The sequence below is a fragment of the Emydura macquarii genome, unplaced genomic scaffold (assembly GCF_026122565.2).
Source record: "Emydura macquarii macquarii isolate MOO-44397 ecotype Brisbane River unplaced genomic scaffold, CSIRO-AGI_Emac_v2 contig_1348, whole genome shotgun sequence".
In the NCBI taxonomy this organism is placed as follows: domain Eukaryota; kingdom Metazoa; phylum Chordata; order Testudines; family Chelidae; genus Emydura; species Emydura macquarii.
Genome location: NW_027131485.1, coordinates 13964108 through 13979689, shown reverse-complemented (window position 1 = coordinate 13979689; position 15582 = coordinate 13964108).

The window sequence follows — 15582 nt, the reverse complement described above, 5'->3', positions numbered from 1 at the left end:
GATAAGTGCCTAGCAGTGGAAGTTTCATAATCCAGGTCCTAAGAGTATATTTAAATTATAGCTCTTCTAATTTCTGAAATGAACACCAAAGCTACAGAACACAGCATTTGGAAGTTCTTTATTGCTGCTCATAAAACCCCAGAGAAAAAAGTACAACTATACGTAAACAGTGTCTCCAATTTCAAAAGTAAATCTTTCAAAAGGGTGCTGAGAGATTGTCAAGGATGCTCAGGGGGGGTATGGTTTGCTCAGCTTTGGGGTGTTGGTAAATTTATACTAAGCACTAATTAGGATTTGGATTTTTATGGAGGTACTGACGTCTGACAGATTGTCAAAAGAAACACTTCACTTTAACAACTAAATTGATGAGTTGTTGATAAAGTTTTCCAAAAGAACCACAGGTTACTTTGTATACATAGTGAAACCTTTTGCTACTGAAGTTATTTGCATTTCATAGAAAAAAATCCCTCATTATGGCCCTCACTCAGGAAAGCACTTAAGCACATGTTTAATTTTAAGCATTTGCTTAAGTCCCATTGACTTCAGTGGGAGTTAAACATGCAAGCGTTTAACATGAACAGGGATGTTTCCTATGGATGAGGCTCACTAGAACCAGAATTGCAATTTTCACTTTTCAGTGCATGGAAAGAATTTGAGACATAGAGTCTACTAAACTATAAGTGATGTTTCACTGTATTCATTGTAAGCCGGTTTCATAATATACAGTGGGAGAACTATATGCAAGGTCTAGGATTTGAATGACAACAAAAGAACAATCCAAGAATGTGGAAAACTAATCACAGCCAAAAAGTTTTGTATTCAAAGCAATGTAACAGCCAGGATTAAATCAGTTAAGACAAAAATGTGGTTACCAATGCTAATATCATGCAGCCTGACTCCTTTCCTTGCATAAAGGCAGTGCCTTACTTCCTCTACACTTTCATTTAGCATTTCTAGGGAAGAAGTATAAACAAAACCTTTAAAAAAAAAAAAAAATCTCATGACAGTCACTGAATTTTGAAGCACTTGTTCTGAAAACCAGATGTGGAAAGCATAAGGAAAGAGGTAATGGTGTATCCAACACAAGAAAGTGGTGTGCTCTAAATGAAACATTTTAAGGGCTGAATGCCGTGAGCAGAAATAAGCCCCTTGACTAATCTTGCCTAGGGAAAGAGATTTTCAAATGTTTAAAGAGTCCCAACTCCTTATAGTGTATTTCATTCTCTGGGAGGAACTGCTGGGTACAGTGTAATGCAAACTCTTCAAACTTCTATCTAGTCTCAAAAAGGTGGCAGGAGAGAACATTTCCCAAGTGAAGCTTGGAAAAGGAAGACACATGGGGTAGGGGTAACCGTGGTGTAAATTAGCATAGCTCTAGGCATAGTACCACAGACTGCAAAGTTTACACTATCTAGGATCTGACCCATATAAATTAGTGTACAATTACTTTATTTTTCAAAGACAGGGACCAAATTTCTATCCTTCAGTGTATATCTAGAATATTATCTTTGGCATTAGTGGGGATTTACTACAGATTTACACCATTGTAAGAGAGAGCGGCATATGGACCTCAGTGCTTCTTTAGTACCATTTAATAGCATACTACCACTCAACTGTAAGTCTGCTAGGAAATATGTTAGGTCTTTTCTACACTACAGAGTTTTGTCGACACAAGTTATGTCAGCATGCAGCCACTGCTGTAATTAAACCGCTGTTGCATGGCCTCACTATGCTCCTTGTGTTAGAGGAGAGCATTCACACTCTTGCATTGACACAGGGAGCGGTGCACTGTAGGGAGCTATCCCACTGTTCATCTGCATGCATGGTGTTTTGGGAAGGGTTTGCAGTGCCTCATGGGCAGGGGCGTAGTTACGGGTGGGCCACGGCCCACCCACTTTGAAAGCAGGCCCACCCTATCTGTTGCTTCTGCTGCCGATGCTCTGCTTAAGCTACCCTGGAGCATCAGGCAGCTTTCAGCCAGTCGATAACTGAATTTCCTGCTTCCGGTCACCTGGCTGAAAGCAGGAAGTGGCCAAGGCCCACCTGAGTCAATCACAGGCCCTGCCAGGAAACCACTTCTGGTTACGCCCCTGCTCATGAGGCAGGCACAGCATCACATGATGAAGGTTTCTGAATCCCATCATTCCATGGGCCTCCTATTAGATTGACGGCCAGGGAGTGTGTGTGTGTGTGTGTGAGAGAAAGAGAAAGAGAGACAGTGTGTGTTGAGGGACAGTAAGGGTTCGTCTACACTCACGTTTATGCCTGCAAAACACTTCTCGCTCAGGGGTTTGAAAAAAACACCCCACTGAGAGATGTCAGTTTTGCCAGCATAAGCACTAGAGTAGCCGCATTATATCAGTGGGAAAGAGTTCTCCCACTGACATAATAAATCCACCTAAATGAGGGGCGATAGCTATGTCGGTAAGAGAGCTCTCCTCCCAATATAGCGCTGTCTACACTTGCACTTATGCCAGCAAAATTTATGTCTCTCAGTGGGGTGTTTTTTTCACACCCCTGAGCAACAAAAGTTTTGCTGGCACAAGTGTGAGTGTAGACAAGCCCTACGTGTGTCTGCACACTGTCTCTTTAAGTTCAGACAGGAATCGGAAGCAACCAACCCTGAGGCAGAAGCTGTTGCACAGACAACAGGTGTCCCCCTGATCCCTCCACCCCAGCTTGGCAGAGACCTGTACACCGGCAAGGCGAGGGTGACACCCCAACATCAGCCCCCCTCTCCCTCTCTGGCTCTGCACAGCACATCAGGAGTCTCTTCCCCCCCTCCCTCAGCAGCAGCCGTGCTGTCTGCATGCCTGCCATAGGAGAGCAGAATTGACTCCCTCGGAGTTCTCCCACAGCCTCATCTCCCCTCAGACTCAGGAGAATGATCCACCTCCTCCCCTATAGTCCAGGCAGGATTGTGTTTGCTGGTGGGCATTGTGGGATAGCTCCTGGTGCCCAGTTTGGCACAGTGTCTACTCTGACCCTTTGTCACTCTAACTTTGCCGCAAAATTATTTTGTCACCAAAGCAGTTTTGTTAGTGGTGAGGAGCACCTTGGTGTGTACACCACCCCTGTTTTGTTGCCAAAAGCTGACTTTTGGTGACAAAATTATGTAGTGTAGATCAGGCCTTAGACTACATAGTTAGACTTCAGGCTGGAATACAATAAGAATAGGTGGAAATTCAACCTTGTGCAGAGAGCCAGTGCAAGGTCTATGTACCACTAAAGTCCTTGATAAAATGGCCCAATACATTGGCGCTGCTCCCTAATGGGATGATTGAAATATTTTAAACAGGAAAATAACAAATAATGAAGAGTAAATAACACGCTTTCCAGTACAAATTGCTGGATGAATAAATGTACAGGTTAATATTAGTTAAGACCTTTGGGATTCTCAGACATTTTCACAAGTATCCAATGGTGATTTGAATATTCATGAATAATAAAGTACCCTGACCCCATAACTCACAGCAAACTAACTCAGTGCTTTCATCCACATTGGTTTGGAGCTAGTCTTAATAGCCTTTTTTTTTTTTTTTAAACAATTTGGCCAGCTTAATTTAGCATGGATCTCTTTGGAACTGGAGGGAATGTCAGACAGCTTCTCTCTTAAGTCCAAGAACCAGCTATGTTATTTCACCTCCTTCTCACTTGCAAGGCAGAGGGGCATATGCAAAATACAGCTTTTCATTATAAGTACACTCCCTGTAACTCATTAGAAGGTTTGTCCAAGTATCCTGCACATTTTTAGATTTTCCAAATGCTGTGTAAAAGATTATTGAAGTTGTTGTTGCTATGGCTATTGAAGAGTAGCACATCTGCTGATTGCTCCTATTTACTATTGCAATTATTATCAACTACCCTTAGATGCCTTAGTTTTTACATCTTTTGAAAATCAATATTTCATTTCTTCCTCTTTGGAGTGGGGACTCTTCACATTGATAGATCTTGATACTTTCCAATCCCCTAATCTTAGTATCTGTTCTGTTAGTGGCATATCCTTTTTTTATTAACATAAAAGAAAAACCCACACTAACTCAAGCTACCAACTGCAGCCAACCTGAATACCTCAATATCCCATATATTCATATTGACTGACATAATAATCTATTTACAATATTCATCTGAAGACACATTTAGCTTCAAAGAGAGAGTTATGATAGAGGGGGAAATTTATTCCTACATAAAATAGAAGCACAATGAACTACTGATGAGGTGTTATTTTTGTTTTGTGTTTTTTAGAGAGTAAGATTAAAATTTTCAGTTCTGGTCAAAGATGAGTGAAAATTGTTTCACACAGTTGTCACACCCAAGATTCCAGGAGGAGCCAAGTTACAGTAGTACAAATGCAAGCTCATCTAACTGTGAACAAAAATGCACCGATTACAATGGGGGCAGAAGATTCTTCTGGTTAGGATTTTCAAAGGGGTCAATGGAAGTTTGGCAACCAGCAGAAAGTCATAAGAATGGCCATATTGGGTCAGATCAATAGCCCACCTAGCCTAGTATCCTGTCCTCCAAAAGTGACCAGTGCCAGATGCTTCAGATGGAATGAACAGAACAGGGCAATTATTGAGTGATCCATCCCCTGTCATCCAGTCCCAGCTTCTGGCAGTAAGAAGCTAGGGACACCAAAGGGATGAAGTTGCATCCCTGCCTATCTTGGCTAATAGCCATTGATGGACCTATCCTTCATGAACTTACCTAATTAATTTTTAACCCAGTTATACTTTTGGCCTACTCAGTTCCCATGGCAACAAGTTCCACAAGTTGACTGTGCATTGTGTGAAGTATATCCTTATGTTTGTTTAAATCTGCTGCCTATTAGTCCATATCCACATACATATATATATGTTGCCTCCTATATATGTTACCTGTTTGCTGTATCATTTCTACCAACTGCACCTGAGTAAGTGAACTGAAACTCACGAAAGCTTATGCCTGCTAAAATTAAATTTGTTAATCTTTAAAGTGCTACAAAACTCTCATTGTTTTTGCTGTATACATACTAACACGGCTACCCCTCTGGAACATACCACAGTTAGTAGTTCCGCTGTTTCCTATTAAAGTTCCTTCAGAACTCTCAGGTGAATACAATCTGGTCCTGGTGACATATTATTGTTTAATTTTAACAATTTGTTCCAAAACCTCTTCTATTGATATCTCAATCTGGGACAACACCTCAGATTTGTCACATGAAAAGAATGGTTCAGGTATAGAAATCTCCCTCACAGCCTCTGTAATGAAGACAGATGCAAAGAATTCAATTCACTTAACTTCTCCACAACGCCATTATCTTCCTTGAGTGTTCCTTTAGCATGTCAATCATCAGTGGCTGATTGTTTGAATTTCTTACTTCTGATGTATTTAAAAAATATTTCTGTCAGTTTTTGTGTGTTTAGCTGGTTGCTCTTCAAATTCAAATTTGTTATTGGTCTGACTAGATTTTTACACTTGACTTGCCAGAGTTAATGCTCCTTTGTATTTTCCTCAGTAGGATTTGACTTCCAATTTTTAAATGATGCCTTTTTGCTTTAACTGCCTTTTACACTCTGTTTCTAGCCATGGTGGCATTTTTTGGTCCTCTTATTTTTTTTTAATTTTTTTATTTGGGGTATACATTTACTTTGAATCTATATTACGGTGTTTGTAACTAGCTTCCATGTAATTTGCAGGCATTTCACTTTTGTGACTGTTCCTTTTAATTTTCATTTCACTAGCCTTCTCATTTTTGTGTAGTTCCCCTTTTTAAAGTTAAATGCTACTGAGGTGGGTTTCTCTGGTATCTTTGCCTCTACAAGGATGTTAAAATTTCTTGACACCATTAATGACTGCTTCTTGGAGCAGCTAGTCCTGGAACCTATAATGAGAGAGGCAATTCTTGATTTCGTTCCAAGTAGAGCACAGGATCTGGTCCAAGAGGCAAATATAGCTGAACTACTCAGTAATAACAACTATAATGTAATTACATTTACCTCTGCATCACGTCCAAAGGTAACACGTACCCAGTCAACATGGGGATAGGTGAACTACCCATTATTATTGGTTTTCTGTTTTTGTTGCCTCCCTAATCTCCCTGAGCATTTCAAGTCAATGAGAGTTGGGGTCCCAAATTCCTTAGCCTCTTATGGGGATGCCAGGCTCAATGTGCATTGATTCTATTGACTAATCCAATTTCACAGACAAAAAAGGGGAAGAATGGGGAAAAAAGGACGAAATGGTCAAGCAGGAAAAAACCCACAGAAAGAGTTGGAAAGTGGCTGTCATTCCAGAATCTGTCCTGATTATTAAAATCTCACACAAAATGTTTGTTAAAATAATTAAATGATAAATGAGCCATATAAACTTGCTATTTCCTCATAGTGATGGGCACAAAGTGCAATAACTTATGCATGTGCTTAACTTTAAACGAGTATGTAGTTCCATTGACTCCACTCCTGGAAATATTTTGCATATGAATACATGTTTGCAGGACTGAGGAGATGGTAAAATTCATCCCTGTGCAGAGGATGGGAGCAAGATTTATGGACCTCAGAAATCCCATTTTGAGGGGTAAAGTGGGATTGAAATAGTGTATCTTGTGCTGGCTATTTGCAAATGGGTAAGGGTCCATTGTCTTGTTCCCACTGAAGTCAAAGAGAATATTGCCATTTTCTTCAGTAAAAACAGGATTAGGCCTTAAATAAACAGTTTTAATAATCACCATAAAATTTACCAAAGCAATGTGATTCTTACCACAATTATTACTTCTAATGGAACATAGACAGTTGGACAAAATTAAGGAGAATATTGCATTGTGATTCCATACAAATGTAAACTGCATTTTACAAGTGTTTGAAGAATAAATAAAATGTAATTTAATAAATTTAATTTAAATAAAATTTAATAAAATGTAGATTTCATGATTCCAGGGAAACCCACAACAGTGAAAGGAAGAGGGGCACAAAGTCATTTCAGAATAAAGAGCTTTGTGAAATCAGAGTTGATGGAATTGGGGTTTGTGGTAGTCTGGTGAATTTTGTTTGCCTATATGTGGCAAGGCCCCTGTGTGAAAGACACTAGACTTCCTCCATCATGTTATTCAAATCATATTTTTTTAAAAATGGGTCAGTTATCTGCTTAACTTTTCCTTTAATTGAATATAATGTTGACAATTTAACCTGACTTTCCGAGAACTCACAAGGGAAGATAATGTGCTCAGCAAATCAGGGCTAGAAAGAAAATATATGCCAAGTTATTTTTCTGTGACTATACCAAGAACAATGAATTACTCCAAGAATATAAAAACCTTGGTTAATTTTTGTACTTTCTGGGAGTAATCATCATGTCCAACTGATGACAATTTGAGTTTAAAAGGACTCCAATCTTTTTCAAGTTCTATAAGAAAATTAATTCTCACAGTTTAAAAAAAAAAGAAGAAGACGACGACGTCCAATTACTTTTTGAAAGATGACAAATAACTTCAGAGGTTTCCTCTCTTCCTAGGAAACATTACCTTGACTTTGCTGACACAAGTGGCATGATAATAGTTTCTTCTTGGGATGATAATAGAGTTTCTTCTTACTAGTTAATCCCTTTCTAATTCAACAAGTGAATATTATAAATGACAGAAGACTAACAGTTCCTACGATCTCTGTAACTGGCTCAGTGAGTAGATAGCTTCACATGTCTTATTCATGGAAGCAGCCATTAAAATCCATGATATTTTTGTTAGGATTACATTTCTGGATTGCTTCACTTTAGTCCCAGGGTTTGAAACTGAACTGAAATTGTCAGTGGCTATTGTTATGGTTCTATATGTAACCAGTGTTGGTGAGGCAGTGAGGGATAAAAGAACAATTCAGCCTTAAGATTTAAAACATTGTTGGATCTCTGCAGAAGCATCCCAGCTGTCTTACTATGGAAGTATCATTATTACACTATCTCCCATCCCAGGATCTAAAGGAGCTTTATATTCACTAACAATTAAGACTTAAAACACCACTTTGAAGGAGTTACATATTGTTATCCTCATTTTACAGATGGGACCTAGAGAGGTGTTGGAACACAGCCTGATCAGGTCTAAATCAGCATTAACTGAAATCAGCAAAGCAATGCAGGTTAACATCAAGTAAAGTTCTGGTGTAAAGAGACTTGCCCAAGGTCACATAGCAAGTCAAGGTAGAGAACTCCAAACTTCTTACGGGACTAGGGCAAAATATTTTGTCCAAAACCTTTTTGGAGAAAAAATGCAGATACTGCTACATTAAAACATTTCACGCATTTCTGTTGGCTTTGCCAAAACATTTATGTAAAAAACAATACAAAACACCTATGAAAAAAGCCAAAACAAAAAATGTTTTGACATTTTCTGAAACATTTAAATTTTTCAGTTTGAAACAACTTTGTTCAAAATTTCTTTAAAATGTATTTAAAATAGTCAGTCAAAAACCTTTTCAAATGGTAGAATCTGAAATGAAACAGCTCATTTGGGGTCAAACAAAAATTCATTTGACCTAAAATGATTTTTAATAAACAGAGTTTATGATCTGCCAAAAAATTGGTTTTAAAAGTTTTTGGTTCAACCCAAAATGAATTTTCTTTGATTTTTTGGAAATGCAAGCAAACTGAAAAATCTGTTGTTCACATAGCTCTACTCCTTTTCTTCAATCCTCAGACCACAGTTTCTCAAATTTTCAGAGCAGGTTCTAGTTGCAAGGGTCAGTGCTATAGTATGAACCAGGAAGCCCAGAGAGGAACCCAAGCCCATTTTTCCATGTTGGATTTACACAATTCCATCTTTAGCCTGAGCTGCTTGAACCAGAGTCAAACAGGGACAAGAACAGTAATCTGGCGAGAAGATCAGGACCCTTAGAGACACACAGGGAACGGTCAGCCCTGCCTTTTAACCAGTCCCCCTTTAAGGTGCAGGCAACAACATGACACAAGAAAGAAAAAGCACCATCCCCTTTCAAGCCCTCAAAAGGAAATAAAACATATGCACAGTTCTTCTTTTTCAAGTTTGGATGAGTTGTAAAACAACAACAACTCTCTCAATTGCTTTGTAGTAGATTTTGAGAATGATTAAACAACTCAGCTTCACTTTGGTATCTAATACATCTCATCAGCAATTCACTGCTCCACATACTACAGAGCAACAGATGTCAAATCTTAAGTATGTACGATTTCATTTTCCCTTTCTAGGGCTTCACTTATTTAATATATATATTATAGCAGCACCTAGAGGCCACCCAATCACGATCAGGGCCTCGTTGCTTTAAGCACAGCACAGATACACATGAAGGCATGATTGCTGCCCCAGTGAGCAGTTGCTTGCTACAGATTAAATCACAAGTGAGGGAAAAGATTGCTACAGGAAGAGTGTGTAGCTCTTATTACCCAGTATCAAAAGACATTAAGTGTCTGTCTACACACCAAGGAAAAACCTGTGGCTGGCCTGTGTCAGCTGACTCGGGATCACAGGGCTCGGGCTGTGAAACTGTCTCACTGCTGTGTAGACTTCCTGGCTCGGGCTGGAGCTCAGAGTCTAGGATCCTGCAGGATGGGAGGGTCCCAGAGCTGGGGCTCCAGCCTGTACCTGGAAGTCAATACAACACTGAAAGACTCCCTGTGTCCGAGCCCCGTGATCCCAAGTCAGCTGGTCCAGGCCAGCCGCGGGTTTTCCTTTGCTATGTAGACAGACCCTTTATGTCTTCAGCTCCCATCTATTGTGTTATATATGAGGTGTTGTTTACTGAGACTTCTGACTATTGTGCTGGCCAATATTGTCTCATTGTTTCCTCATACACCCCAGTCTATCTCCATATGTTGCCTCTTGTCTAATAGTTGGACTGTAAACTCTTTGGAGCAGGGACTGTCTTTGTTCCATGTTTGTACAGCACCTAGCATATGTGGTCCTGGTTCATGATTAGGGCTTCTAGGCTCTAGTCATAGACTATGACTTTTCTACACAAAACCATAATTGAATAAACTGAGATCTCTCTTTAAGACTGAAGAGGTTATGGAAGTACATCCTTTCGCTATTAAAGTGATCTGGCGATCAGGCCTTGGTGATGACTAAGTTGTGAGAGTTCTGAGCCCTTGGGAGAAGCTATGATGAGTGTTTTTTATCGTTATGTAAATATAAGATCTTTCAGTTCATGTTTTCTATGCTACCTTTATGGGGAGAACCTAATCCTTCACTTCCTTACAGCCTGTGTATCCATTTACACCACTGCACAGTAGGTATTAAATAACATTAACATTCTGGTTTGGTAGCATTTTACATCCCTTTTCCACCACTGGAAATGGCTACATTAAATACAAGGCTGTGAAGAACCAGGCCCAATGGCTGTTTAGATTTTTATTCAAATCAAAACAGCAAACAACTGTACTTCACCCAGGTCAGGATTTTATGTACACATAAGTAAGGAAATTTAGTGCTTATGGAATATTCCTAATTGCCAGCCCTGGAGCCAGAAGTCCTTTGTTGAACAGGTACAGCTCATAAAGTTTTAGTCTATTTGTAGTGCTGTTATCCAGAACTTACTACCTACCTTGATTTTGCAGCACCTTTTCCAGAGTTAAAGTCAGAATTTGCTGCCCCATGTCAATATGCCTCCACTGTCTTCTGGAGGGCCCACTGCTAGGTGTAGGATGATATAGTTCAGTATCTGAGTTCATTCTATCCTAGGTGCCACTGCCGATTAGGCCAGTACAGTCACTGATTATGGTGATGAAGGAAGGGGTTCTGATATGGAGGCTTGTCATCAAAGTAATTGGACTGAAATCATTATTTCATTTCTTGCATCTATTTTGATGTGAAGAGGCAACTACTTCAGTATCCTTAAAATGAGCAGCATTCCAGCCACACTTTCTCCCTTAGTTATGTCCCCAATATGGTTCTTATGCAGCGGAGATACAACTATGTTGGTTTTATGCAAACTGGGGATTCCCCCACAACAGGAGAACCCTCAGCAATGCTGAGAAAAGGGAAAGGGTCAATGTCAGGGACAGAAGGTGTGGGGTTCAATTTTCTCTGCTTAAATACATTATTCCATTATTCTGTGAACTAAGTCCCATTTGCTGTCTGTACACAACATAGTTTACTTATTCTCCTATTCTCCAAACACATTGTTGCAATCTATTATCATATGCAGAAGTAGGGCTGTATTATGCTTTCATTTACAGCAGTGTAAATCTGGAGTAACTGAACTGAAGTAAGTGGAGTTAATGCAGGTTAATAACAGTGTAAATGAGAGCAGAATCCGGATCCTAATTTGAATTTGCTGCTGTATTTAGTTTAGTATTTTTATAGTACATATTATGACTATTCTGTGTAGTCAGGACCATTACAGGGTAAATTTAATGTATTAGTAAATGTAACAACATAATAAACTCCAAAATAACATTTTGTATATGAGGGAGGAACACTACAAAAACTGTAGAAAAAGTTTCATTTACATGGAAACCTGATGAATTTTACATGTTTAGCATGTCTTCTTTCATGCAAGAGACTTATATTGCCAAAGGATCAAAACATTCCACAGAACAATATTATGGCTTCCCTCTTGTCCTGCACCGGAACCCTATTTTGCAAATAAATTATATTTTCATGTTGAAAAGATCAGGTCTTTTGCCAATAACCTTTGCCACTCCAACTGAACAAGGACGACAACTTTGCTTACATTTTATAAATCTGAATATTGTCTCTCACTGTATTTTGACAGTTCCTGACAGAGTTTATGTGAGCATATATTCTAGGTGCTAGATGTACTCTCATATATATGAGTAGGCTGATAGATAGATATACGCATACACAAAGATTTACAAATATAGGTTCATTGCAGAATACAATATAAAATACTTCTGTCATTATTAATGTGTTTGACACATAATACATCAAGAGGTTTTCAGTTTATTTTAAACAATGAGGGGCAATTGTCAGTACTTTATACCTCTTCAGTACATCAAAAAATTCAGACAAAAGGGAAGGAGAGAAAGAAAAAGAAGAAAATAAAATTAATTAATCAAAAGGGAGAAAGCAGAGAAGAGGAGTAAGTTTCACTATCTTCACCTTGTCATTTATGACCAGGTACTTAGCTGGGCAGTGTAGCTATGTTGACTACAATGGAGCTAAACCAATTTACACTACCGGAGTATTTGGTCCAGTTTAATTATTTATTTGTTAAAGTAGTCTTTGCGTGTATGAAATATCATGAGGCAGACCCTCCAAAACATGAGTTTTGTTGGTGTATTTGTTTCATGTTTTCAAGCTTTACTCCACAACCATGAAAGCTAAAAACTTACTTGAAAAAAAAAAAAGGAAAAAAAGTTAAAGCTTAGATTTGTCATGCAGCCTCCTAACTGCAGGAGCTCAAGTTTTAAGAAAAACAGACAATAAATATTGTTCAAACACTCAGATAAAATATTTATTTTATTTTGGGGTACTTGTTACCAAGAAGCCAGTGATTTGGGTTTTTTTCAGACACGTTATTTGAACTGAACCAGATTATATTAAGCAAGCTTCCCTTTTGAGTTCAGTGTCTCCCACACGTTAGCTATCCAGCTTTTTTTCTACCTGCATTACGTACTCTTGTGTTGCCTTATGTTGCAGCTTTAATACATTAGTTGAAATTGAGCAAACATGCATTATTATTAATCTTAAAGTAGGGCCTACAAGTTCTGTCTGAAATCAGGGTGCCACTGTGCTAGATTCTGTACAAAACAGAGCGAGAGAGAGTCCCCGCCTGAAGATCTTATAATCTAAATAAATAAGACAGACAAAGGGTGGGGAAATGACTTGCCTGAGATCACACAGTAGACTAGCAGAAGACTGTGAACAGAATCCAAGTTTCCCGACTCACAGTTCAGTGCTTTGTGCACCAAATCTCACTGTCTCCATAAATCAAAGATATTATGAATTGAGAGCTCATAACAATTCTCTACCCCATTTAATCATGAACTTTCCTTTAACAGAAAAAGGAAAAAGCAAAATTGCTCTTCCCACCTCTCTCTGAGGGTATGTCTACACTGCATTGTAAACCAGGGTTTGTGGGACCTGGGCTTGTGGACTTGATGTTTTCAAGCCTGTGCTTAAGCATCCACACTGCATTGTAAACCTGGGTTTCCAATTGCAGGACCCGCATCTCACAGCTGTGCTAACACTTCCATACAGAACAATTCAGACCTTCTGACTCAGGTCTGTGGCTTGAGCTGCATCCGTACTGCAAAATGACAGGGGTTGGACCAGAGTCACAGCGGGATTTGGACTCTGACCCATCCCTCTAACATGGTCCTAGGATCTTGATACCGAGTGCTTGCTGAAGTAAGACTGAATTTGTGTGTGTGGATGGAAGGAGGCTTGAGGTCAAATCTGAGTCAGAGCCTGGGCTTACTGTGTCACGTAGATATACTCTGAGGCTCAATTAACGGTCAGGATTTGCCCCCCAAAAGAAAAGCCTTGTAGAGCTAACAACCAGTTCTGCTTTGTGATCACAGACTGTGAGACAGCTCTCAGAATAAACAAAAACCTGCTACTGTTCAGAGAGTTGAGGAGAGTTTACATTCAATAGTTTACTCAACTGCATTTGAACAGCGAGACAATATTATTTTTCACAATTTGTAAAAGGCATTCCATTCCTCTCATGAAATTTTTATACTGTATGCACAAGCCAAATATAATTACTGTGTATAATTATTATTGATTACTGATGCCAGCATTTGTTTCTGTTTTTTTTTTTTAATGGATCTCAGGCTTTTAAATTTCCCAGTCTAAGCAAGTATGATCTATGCCTATTATTAAACTACTTAACCTGCCCTTGAAACGTTACTATCTTGTACTTGGACAGGTGTTAAAGTGATCCCCATACAGAAGGGGCTGGAGGAGGGATTGAAATCAATCTGAACCAACACGTGACTCTTATTCCTGACACAGACTACTGGGAGACATGGCGCAACAAAAGTTTCTGACTGTCTGACATCTCTTTGTCTCTTAAATGATGCAATCTGGCTTCAAGGTTGATCATTCAACAACCTTGCCTTATTCTAAAGTCATAAATAGCTTTTACCTCACTGGATCGGAGTCTTAGACTTGTAATATTTTTTAATCAATCTGTCCAATGCCTTTGAACTGGTAAACCATAGACACTTTCTCTAAGGGTGATGGCCCAGACCAAAGCCCCACAAGGCCAGGGAATGCCCAGCTCACCCCAGGGACATATGTGCGTGCCTGTTTGTAAAAGCGGCTTTAAGACACCATTGTTCTCACCTAATCCTGGCCAGTTGTGCAGTGGACTACTCTCCCTAGCATAAATTAATGCACCCTGAAATACACTCTATTTTTTGTTGACTGCCAACAACCCAAGGGGGATGATATAACAGATGGGGATCAGTGGAATCCATACTATCTCCCCTTTCTCCAAGCCATGGTCCTTACACCAGCCACAGAGGGTGGAGTTGGAACTACTTCATTGATTCTGTGCCATGGGAGAATCCCCATACACTGGGAGGTTACTTAGCACTGGGAATGGAGCCCAGGATCCAACTATAAAGCTAGTTTCCTTTTTTATTTGTTTTTCAACAGTGCTATCAAGGTCAGCCCTCTACTCCCGCCCCATTCTGCACCAATCAAACACAGGACAAAGACATGGATCTTGCCCCAAAGAGCATAATGGAACAACACACACCTAAAAAGAAATGTAGTGCTTATGACTGGATCCAGATAGGAGACTAAAATCCCCTATACGTGCAAGAATAACTTCAGCATAGAGGAGCACTGAAAGTTCACACCTGTCTACACAATGTTGTTCATGACAAACCACTTTCGAGGTGAAGGGATAATGCAGCCTGCCTGCCTGTTTGGTCCATACTGTTTCCCAGCTGCTAGCGAGGAGGTTGTTTGTGCTGCTGTTTTTTACACTATGGACAAGGAATTAACACAATTTCAATGGGGCGCCACTCATTATAATCTGTAATATTCATTTCCACATCAGCTCGTACAAAAATCAAATGTACATATAGAAATTTGGCACTTCTGGTCTGTTTCAAGTAGTTGGACTCAATAGTCTAAATGCAAAAAGACTGTCTTTTCATCCTCAATATTTAAGACAATGAAATATATTAAGGGCCTGATTCTGATCTCCCTTAAACTGGTTTTTCCTTTCCAAAACTCCTCTGAATGCAGGGGAGTTACTTTTGGTTTACATTGTGTAAACAAGATCAGACTCAGGTCCCAAGGATGTCAAACAACTGAAATTTAGGATAACTCCTTTATTCTAATTTAAAATTTTTAGAATATAGAATTTTAGAGAATATAGTCAGTTAGGCCCAGATCCTCAAAGTAATTTGGGTACTGAACTCCCACTGAAATCAATGGGAGTTAGACACCCACATACCTTTGAGGATCTTGGGTCCCAACCCACCAAAGCACATGGTTAAATCCTAATTAATTCAATGGATTTAAACACGTGCCTAAAATCATAGAATCATAGAATATTAGAGTTGGAAGGGACCTCAGGAGGTCATCTAGTCCAACCCCCTGCTCAAAGCAGGACTAACCTCAGCTATATCATCCCAACCAGGGCTTTGTCAAGCCTCACC